Genomic DNA, 11,219 nt, shown 5'->3' with positions numbered 1-11,219 from the left:
TTAAACCCAAAGAAAACTCATGGTTTGATTCGAGCTGTAAAGAGGTTATTAGGATCAAAAATGTAAATTTCCGGAATTACAAAGCCAACCCAACTGAGGAAAACCGGAATAAGTTCAAACAAGCTAGAAAGACCTGTAACGGACACATACGACGCATTAAATTTTTGCATGACCAGAAATTACTGCAAAAAATACTACAATGTCCCAATGGTAGTAAAACTTTCTGGTCATTTGTAAAAAATGTGCGCAACACTACGTCATCGTCAGTTCCTACGCTCGTTTATAATGACACTCCCTACGTAAGCGCGATTGATAAAGCCAATTTGCTTGCAGCACAGTTTGCTGTTAATTCGATGCTGCCAGTGAGTGACATGACTCCGCCTGTACTTGAAAGCGTGAACGATTCTATGGGACGGATCTTCTTTCGCACTCGTTCAGTTACTAGAGTACTTAAAAATCTTGACATTCACAAATCCGCTGGCCCGGATAGAATCCCCGCTATTGTTCTGAAGAGGTGTTCTTCAACGCTGGCAAAACCACTGCGTAAACTTTTCCATCTGTCCTACGCTACAGGTCTCTTTCCGAGTGGATGGAAAACTGCATTTGTCCACCCTGTTCCTAAAAAAGGCGAATCCTCCTCACCATCTAACTATCGTCCAATTGCACTTACGTCCCTTCTTTCCAAGGTCATGGAAACACTGATCAATTTTCAGCTTAAGAAATATCTTGAAGAACGGAAGCTTCTTAATGACCGGCAGTATGGCTTTCGTTGCAATAGATCCACTGGTGATCTCATGGTTTATCTCACCGAACAGTGGAACAAATCTTTACATCGTTTTGGAGAAAGTAAGATTATTGCACTTGATATTTCAAAGGCATTTGATAGAGTTTGGCACGAAGCTCTTTTATCGAAAATGCGTGCATTTGGTATTGATGAATCACTTCTTCGTTGGGTTAAAAATTACCTTTCGGACCGTTCAATTCAAGTAGTCTTGGACGGGTTCAAATCTGATATCCACAAAATAAACGCTGGTGTGCCTCAGGGCTCCGTTTTGTCCCCGACACTTTTCCTTATTTTTATAAATGATCTTTTGTCTGAAACTTCTAACCCACTTAATTGTTTCGCTGATGACAGTACCCTCAGCTTTTCATATTCGTTTCTAGATTCTCATCCTTGTTCTTCGGATGTGGACTACCAACGGCAGCGTATGATGAGCTCATTAAATTCTGATCTTGACAGCATTGTCCAATGGGGAATCAAAAACCGTGTAGAATTTAATGCTTCGAAAACTCAATGCTGTCTACTGTCACAAAAGCGTAACCTTTCCCCTATGCCACTATCCATGAGTGGTACTTGCATCGAGGAGACTGAACAGCTTTCAGTCTTAGGTATGTGCATTACAAACCACTTGTTGTGGAGTGATCACATATTTGACATCGCCAAAAATGCTGCTAAGAGTTTAGGTTTTCTTCGAAGGTGCAAGAAGTTTTTTACTCCTACTGATCTGGCTATAATCTATAAAGCCTATATTCGTCCGAAACTCGAGTACAATTCCCATATCTGGGCAGGTGCTCCTATAACCTACTTGAGTCTCCTAGACAGAATTCAAAAGAGAGCTCTAAAAATGATAGGTGACCGTTGTCTAACTGAAACTTTTGTATCTCTCGAGCACCGTCGTAAGGTTTCATGCATGTCATTATTTTATCGCTACTTTCATAAACAATGCTCTAATGAAATAGCCAGTTGCATTCCTCCCCTCAAACAATTCAACCGTAATACCCGTTCCTCTAGGAATGCTCATCAGTTTACCCTTGAGCCCAATTTCGGACGTACTGTAAAGTACAGAGATTCCTTCTTCAGCCGCACCACACGAATGCGGAATGCTTTACCAGACTCAATGTTTCCCACTCATTACAATATTCAGACATTCAAAACCAATGTGCATCGGTATCTCCTTTCTCATCCTATCCTCCCTTCTTAATTGCTCGCACTGTGATTTATCATGATAAGGGTATTCATATCCCCTTGAGTGCGCGTATAATATAAAAAAAAAAAAAAAAAAATAATAATAATAATAAATATGTAATAACAAATATACATTTAAGGATACTAATCTTCCCATAAGAAGTTGTTGTAATCGGTTAGATTTGTCGAATTGAAAATGTTGACATTTTTCGACGTTTCAAAGTCCAATGAATCCTAATAAAAGATTTCTAGAGAGTTGTCCGTGTGTGCGTATGAGCGTGTATACCTTACTGAAGCTTTTTTCGTTTTGATTTTCATTGATTCTGTGCAAATTTTTTTTTTAAATCCATTCTGTATTTGTTTTTATAGGAAATAAAAACCTTTTAAGAAATTCTACTAAAATTGTTAAAAATTGGTTTTCGACTAAAATTCTCGTTATCAAAAAAAGGTTTTGAAATCAAAATATTTCATCGTATTCAAAATATTGTTGGTAATTTTTTGTTATTTTTTTAGAACATTTCAACTGACAACATTGTTAACAAAAGATAAGAAATGGTTATTGATTTTTAACTTCCCATAGGAAGTTATTGTAATGGGTCCGATTTGTCAAATTAAAAATTGAAATGAGACAATAGGCAGGTAATAAGGAATGGATTTAAGATTGAGGATAGGTTAGAAGCGCGGAGGATTCAATGACCTCCCTATAAGGGTAGGCCAGAAATAGGATGGGAAGAAGGTGCATTTGAGTGGGGTAGGAATGTCCACTACGAAGGCGGTGGCATGCTCGCGACACTCGGCTAAGCTCGCCGGATAAGGGGGGGGATCTTGCCTTCGCAATTAGATCTCACCTCTTTCAAAAACTAAAATTTCATGGCATTACAAAAAAACTTAAACGATCCCAAAACATAACAGTACCACATAACTCTAAAAGAACTTATACCGACTTTTTCCGACTACACACCTCCACCAGACACAGCACTATCGACAGACTACGACCGACACACCATCACCAGACAACACGACATTCGAGCTCGACCTGACTCACTATTACCAGATGACAAGACATTCACGCCGGACCTGAAACACCTCGGGAACGCTGCGGCTGTTGTTGCAGCATGGCCGCACCCACCCAACCTGGAGTTCGACTCGCCTCATCTTTCGAACTCCCTTTACTGGACTGTGAAGCTGAAATTACATTATATAACCGGGTTCACTGAAGAGCATTATCCAACCTTACGGCACCTCCTCTGAAAAGTTTAATCAACACCTCCTCACAATGAATTACTGAAAATGGGACAAAATAAAAAAGAGGCTGATAACTTCCCTCCCGTCTGTCTATTTGTCTTGCCTAAAAGTTTGTAGGTTTTCTTGCTGGGTTAAAAAAGTTGTTAGTTGAATTATTATTATTATCTGTGAACTAAAAAAAGTTTTGAAGAAACTAAATTTGTACCAAGTTTTAGTACTGTTTTTTTGTTAGGTTTTTATTTTTTGTAAAAAAAATTGTCAATTCGATTTTTCTCAAAATTTTACCTGATGTTAAATACTTTATTTTTCGTGGCACGAAATTGTTTTTGGGATAATGATCTTATGTATTGTATTCGTAAAATAAAAATATACCCGTTTTACGTTACAGTATATTATATAAAATGTAAATCAAGTCTCTAGCGTTTTTGGTTCGTAAGATATTTAGGGTTAAGCAAAATTTTCAACTTTTTTGTAAACTGCTATGGTAAAAAAAACCGCCCACGCAATTTTCTTGAGAGCAACATTAGACTGATATGCGCGCACGCCCTAGCATGACAACACTTCCGACAACCGATTCAGGCTCATAGATTTTGCTGCGGGGCGAAACGTCATAGTAGCCAGTAAGCGTTTTCCACACCTAAACATCCACAAAGGAACTTAGACTTCTCCAGATCAATCTACCGTCAACCAGATTGACTATATTGCGATCGACGCCAGACACGCTTCCAGCGTTATGGATGTACGAACTTTCCGAGGAGCTAAGATCGACTCGGACCACTACCTCGTTGTAGCTAAGGTAGCACTTCGGATTTCCAGACCCAAGGCAAAACAGGGAGGTGCTGGGAGAAATCTTTTTCCGACCGAGTAACCAGTAACCTCTCTCGAAGTTCTCTGCCACCAACACAATGTATCGAAAACCAGTGGCAACATTGCCAAGATGCAATCAGAGAAGCCGCCTCCGATGTGCTGGGTTTCAAGCAGCTACCAACAAGGAACCCCTGGTTTGATGAGGAATGTCGGCAGGCAAATGCAGCCAAACAACAGGCACGCAAAGCGGCGCTGCATAAAAGGACGAGAACTGCTCATGAGCTCTATGAGCAGAAGAGGCGAGAGGAACATCGACTTTTTAGAAGGAAAAAGAGAGGGCATGAGAAGCGTGCGGTCGAAGATTTTGAGATGTTTAAAAGCAGAAATGAAGTTCGAAAGTTTTATAAACAGGTGAAATTAAATTTACAGGTACGTAAACCTAGAACCGAAGGCTGCAAAGACGAAAGTGGAAACATCATAGTGGAACCGCAGTCAATGCTGAGAATATGTAAGGACCACTTCTGCAGACTCTATAACGGCGACGACAATCTGAATTCCGCTGTCAGGCAGAATGATCCATTGAACATAGACGACGAAAGCCAACAATCTCGTCCTCCCGACTTAGACGGGAGCGGATGGCTTGAATGGTTAGATAAGTTGCACCAACTAATCTGTAAGATATGGTCGGAAGAAAGCATGCCCGATGAATGTAACCTCAGTATTGTTTGCCCGATCCTGAAAAAAGGAGACCCTCTAAACTGCAACAACTATAGAGGAATCAGTCTACTTAACATCGCCTATGAAATCTTCTCTGCCGTAATATGTGAACGTCAAAAGCCCATCGTCAACAACCTGATAGGTCCTTATCAGTGTGGTTTTAGACCAGGAAAGTCCACAGTTGATCAAATATTCGCATTACGGCAGATCCTGAAAAAAAACCCGTCCGTTTGTGCAGGATGACCATGGAGAATTCACGCTGCTCCATAAAGGTTGGAAACAACTTAACAGAACCTTTTGATGTCAAAAAAGGCTTTAGACAAGGTGAAGCGCTGTCATGCGATTTTTTTAACATCGTGCTTGAGAGAATAGTGCAGAGCTCACACGTCAACACTTGAGGCACTATCTTTCAAAAGTCTGTCCAATTACTGGCATATGCTGATGACATTGACATAATCGGAAAAACTTAGCGTGATGTCAATAGGGCTTTGTGAGTATTGAGGCAAAGGCGGCAACAATGGGTTTAACGGTTAATGAGGGCAAAACAAAGTACATGCTGTCGTCAAGAAAGGACATACAACACCGACGTCTCGGTCAAAACGCTACCATCGACCGACGTAACTTTGAGGTAGTCAAGGACTTTATCTAACTAGGCTCCGCTGTAAACGCAGAAAACAACACCAGCGCTGAGATCAAACGCAGAATATTTCTTGCTAACCGCTGTTTCTTTGGACTAAGAAAGCAATTGATTGGTAAAGTCCTCTCTCGAGGGACCAAAGTGTTGCTATTTAAGACCCTTATCATCCCCGTCCTGCTATACGGTATATAAGCATGGACTATGACAAAAGCGGATGAAAGCACCTTGGGTCGCTTCGAGAGAAAAGTTCTTCGTGTGATCTACGGTCCCGTATGCATCGAAGGGGAGTCGAGGAGAAGATGGAACGACGAACTGTACGGGCTGTACAGCGACGTAGACTTAGCAAGAAGAGTAAAAGTCCAACGACTTAGATGGCTGGGTCACGTAGAGCGCATGGAAACCAATGCGTCGGCCTGGAAAGTCTTAGAATCCGCACCCACAGGACAGCGCCGTAGAGGAAGACCGCGGATCAGGTGGCGCGCACAAGTGGAAGGTGACCTGACCCAACTTGGAGCGCGAAACTCTAGACATCTAGCTAGGGACCGAGCTAGATGGAGAAGTTTGTTGGGTGAGGCCCTAGTTCACACAGGACTGTAGTGCCACCTTAAGTAAGTACGCAAATTTGGTAAAAATTGATGTTCGGTTCTTGATATCCCTCAAATTAATATCATTCATCCAATTTTTTAAATCTAGAAATGCTACTTTAATTAGTAAAAATTTGTTTTCCACTAAAAATCTATGTAACAAAATTAGATTTTCAAATTAAACTATTTCTTTATATGAAAAATATTGTTGGTCATTTTAAAATTTGTAAGAATATTTCAACTGCACCTTTTTTAACAAAACACGAAAACCTACAAACTTTTAAGCAAGACAAATCGACAGACGGGATGGGAAGTTATCAGTGCGGGTGGCATCCCAGCCTCTTTTTTTTATTCGTACCAATAAGTATCTTTGTCAAGTTCTTTAAATATGATTCGAAAAAGAAAATATGCCTTAGATATATGTACATAGGAAAAAAAAAACGATTATAAGATTCTTTTAAAAATACATTTTCAAGCTCACTACAACTAAAATAAAATGTTAAATTTTAAAGGAGTTGCATTTCAATATTTTCAATTAAATATTAACACCACATTTCTTCGTTTTTTTTTTCAGTGTCAATCTACTAATATGATACAAAATAAGTCCAAAAATAGGAAGGATGAAAAATAAAAACTTCTTGCAAGAGAAACTTTTGCCAAAAGAAAAATATGTGGGACAAAACAAAATTCACTTGACTTCCTTAAGAAACTTATTTAGAACTTTTCAAAAGGATCTCCTCACTGAGTTATGTTCGTAGTGTTTATTATTATATTTTCTCCATCCAGTTGTCGTTAAAATGCTATTAAATTTTCACAACGTAGAATGAGCTACATATAATCATATGTACAGGGTATAAATGGTTGAACTCAAATTTGCATCTTTTTTATTTTTATCAATTTCGGAGAAACTTGGTATTGCAACTTAAGAATGTCACTAAGGCGATTATTTTTTTATTTAAAAAAATATAAATAACTTTTTTGGCCAAACTTGCTTAGGCTTTTTAATATTTGATGACAATAAGAAATTGTGCATTTTTATGTAAATATCGGGTGTTTTTTTAGAGCTAAGAAAGGATATGATTAGAAAGGAGAAACCGATGCACATTGATTTAATATATGCACATTGTAATGAGTGGGAAATATAGAGCCTGGTAAACCATTCCACATTCGTGTAGTGCGGCTAAAGAAAGAATCATTGTAATTATCAGTTCATCCGAAATTGGTCTCAAAGGTAAATTGATGGGCATTCATAGCAATGCGGGTATTGCCATTGAATCGTTTAAGGGGAAGAATGAAGGGCTAGGGCCTCACCCAACTAACTTCTCCATCTAGTTCGGTCCCTAGCTAGATGTCTCCAGTTTCGCGCTCCAAGTTGGGTAAGGTCACTTTCCACTTGTGCGCGCCACCTCATCCACAGTCTTCCCCTACTGCGCTGTCCTGTGAGTGTGGATTCGAAGACGTGACGTGACCCAGCCATCTTAGTCGTTATACTTTTACCCTTCTGGCTAAGTCTACGTCGCTGTACAGCCCGTACAGCTCGTCGTTCCATCTTCTCCTCGACTCCCCTTCGATGCACACGGGACCGTAGATCACACGAAGAACTTTTCTCTCGAAGCGACCCAAGGTGCTTTCATCCGCTTTTGTCATGGTCCATGCTTCTGCACCGTATAGCAGGACGGGGATGATAAGGGTCTTATATAGCAACAGTTTAATCCCTCGAGAGAGGACTTTACCACTCAATTGCTTTCTTAGTCCAAAGAAACAGCGGATAGCAGGAAATATTCTGCGTTTGATCTCAGCGCTGCTGGTGTTGTTTTCTGCGTTTACAGCGGAGCCTAGTTAGATAAAGTTCTTAACTACCTCAAAGTTACGTCTGTCGATTGTGACGTTTTGACCAAAACGTCGGTGTTGTGTGTCCTTTCTTGACTACAGCATGTACTTTGTTTTGCCCTCATTAACCGTAAAACCTATTTTTGCCGCCTCTGCCTCAATACTCACAAAGCCCCATTGACATCACGCTAAGTTTTTCCGATTATGTCAATGTCATCAGCATATGCCAGTAATTGGACAGACTTTTGAAAGATAGTGCCTCAAGTGTTGACGTGTGAGCTCTGCACTATTCTCTCAAGCACGATGTTAAAAAAATCGCATGACAGCGCTTCACCTTGTCTTAAGCCTTTTTTGACATCAAAAGGTTCTGTTAAGTTGTTTCCAACCTTTATGGAGCAGCGTGAATTCTCCATGGTCATCCTGCACAAACTGATGAGTTTGCAGGGATGCTAAAACTAGACATGGCTCTACACAGCTCGTCCCTATAGATGCTGTCATATGCGTCCTTGAAATCGATGAAAAGATGGTGGGTGTCGATATGGTGTTCTTGGGTTTTTTTCCAGGATCTGCCGTAATGTGAATATTTGATCAACTGTGGACTTTCCTGGTCTAAAACCACACTGATAAGGACCTATCAAGTTGTTGACGATGGGCTTTAGACGTTCACATATTACGGCAGAGAATATTTTATAGGCGATGTTAACAAGACTGATTCCTCTTTAGTTGGTGCAGTTTAGGGGGTCTCCTTTTTTCAGGATCGGGCAAACAATATTGCGGTTCCATTCATCGGGCATGCTTTCTTCCAACTATATCTTACAGATAAGTTGGGGCATGCTCCTAACCAACTTATCTCCAGCTGCTTTAAAGAGCTCGGCATTCAAGCCGTCCGCTATAGCGGCTTCATAAGACTCAAAAAATTCAGAAACTCTTCCACTTTCTTTTCCAATATTTTATTTCCGTACAATTATTTTAAAATCGTAATCATTTTCAGTCTCATTAAGATGTATTTCGTATCAAAATTAAATCCAAAAATATCTTTTTTTGTCTTGTTTAAGTTTGTCTATTATGTACTGGTATCAATTTGCGTACTATTTTTTGTAGATTTTATTTTTTATGAAAAAAACGGATTATAAAAATTATTGAAAATCGAAAACAATATTTTTTGTGAAATAAAATAAGTTCGAAGCCAATATTTTTAATTTTTGAAAAGCTATTTGAGTCGAAAGTAAATTTTTACCAAATTTAAGTATTGTTTTTTTTTAAGAGTTTTAATTTTTGTAAAAAAAAATCGTAAATTTTTCAAAATTTTATCAAATGTTGAAAACAATATTTATTATAAGTAAAAATTAGTTAGAAGCTATTATCTCAAGTTTTTGAAAAGATGTTTGAGTCGAAAATCATTCTTTACCAACTTTTGTTAATTTTTTGTCGGTTTTTATTTTTTTGCAAAAAAACTGTCAATTTGATTTTTTCAAAATTTTACTGAATATTGACAACAATATTTTTGAAGGATAAAAGTAAATAAAAGCCGATATTTCCAACTTTTATTAATTTTTTGTTTAGGTGTTTATTTTTGTAAGAAGAATGTAAATTCGTTTTTGTTCAACATTTTTCAGAATGTCGAAGACAATATTTCTTATAAGATGAAATAAGTTTTTGAAAAGATATTTGAATCGATATTCAATTTTTACCAACTATGAGTATGAGTAATGTTTTTTTTTAGATTTTTATTTTTTATAAAAAATAACTGTCAATTCGATGTTTCTCAAAATTTTATCAGATATCAAAAACATTATTTTTTTTATTTGCACAAAATTATTTTGGAGATGAAATCATATTTTAGTCGTAAAATTTTGGAGGTGACAATTTTTTTTTTCAGTTTTTTTGATTTATAGAAAAACCGTAAGATGGATTTTTTCAAACAAATGTACTTCTTTGATATCACGTTACAATATATTATATAAAATTTAATTCAAGTCTCTAACGTTTTTGGTTCGTAAGATATTTAGGGTTAGCAAAAATGATCACCTTTTTTTCAAACTGCTATGGTAAAAAAATTACCCACGCCCTTGAGAGCCTTTCTTCTTAAGAGCCCTTTCTGCCTTATTATCTGTATAACAAAATTTATTTGAAATCGATATCTCTTCTGGTTCTTGAGCTATGGACGACGAAAAAAACGTCGCGAACGTACGGACGTACGAACGTACGTACACACGCACGCAAAGACATCTTTCTATAAAAATCTTTTATTTCGACTCTAGGGACCTTGAAACTCCGAGAAATGTTATTTGACAAATCAGACCCATTACAATAACTTCCTATGGGAAGTTAACTAGAAGTAATCGATTCGACTGGTAATCGTTGCTCGAGTAAGTAATCGATTACTTTGATTACTTGGTATCTCTCACATCTAGACAGAGTCTAAATTGGGGCTTCGATAAAGGAAGCAATAGTTAAGGCTTTGCTTATTTACGGAAAATTTAAACAAAATAAAATTGAAAAAGAAATTAGTTCTGCATCAATATTGTTGCAAAATATTTTGCCGTAATTTCTGTGCATGTTGCTCTAGTATTGAAAGATTTAGGATGAACCCTAAACCCAATGCTTAACGCACATGTATCAACAAAGATTGACATTCTCAACTGTCAATCTATAGACAACAACTATCGGAAATTCTCATTCATCTAAAAAAACACCCTATACTTCAAAACTATACCATTATTTGACAATATGGTTATGTACATTGCACATACATTGAACATCTTGCCTACCGCTTCCAAGTCTAAATTTTCATCTCCAAGTTGTATTCCACTGGTACGTCAAAGTATTTCGTCATTTGAACATAAATATGGCGTCACTTTATACGTACTATTAAATAGTTTATGTAAGTTTTAATAAATGCAATGTTTATTACTATTATAAGTCTTGAGAAGTAAAAATTTAAGATGAGGCAAGTTGAGTAACATGAAGGTTCATATGTACATGAAATGTGCTGAATTTATTATTTGTATGCATATTTTTATACAGGGTGATTAATAAGTTTCTTCGTAACTTGTAAGAATCATAATTATTCTATTTTCAATTTTGTATCTATTCATTTTGAAGACATATAGGTACTCATAAAACAAAACTTCAGAGAATAACTAAAATAAAATAAAGCACTTTGAGTGGGTATAAACTAAATAAACTTTATTTTGAAAGAAATCATTAAAATATTTTATATCTTCGGAGTCATTTTAATGTGTGAATTCGAAACTGGTGTAACTATTACATTAAGAAAAAGTTCTAGTTGACATCCGTCGAGCTTTATTACCTCGCATCGCCCGAACTAAAGCGAATGTGGCAAATATTCTTAAACACATTGACTTACTTATCACTTCAAATTAGGAAGCCTTTTTTGACCCACCCTATACTTACCACTATACGTCACGTA

The sequence above is a fragment of the Eupeodes corollae genome, chromosome 1 (assembly GCF_945859685.1).
Source record: "Eupeodes corollae chromosome 1, idEupCoro1.1, whole genome shotgun sequence".
In the NCBI taxonomy this organism is placed as follows: Eukaryota; Metazoa; Arthropoda; class Insecta; order Diptera; family Syrphidae; genus Eupeodes; species Eupeodes corollae.
The sequence above is the reverse complement of the archived record's forward strand: the minus strand, read 5'-3'. Positions refer to the sequence as shown.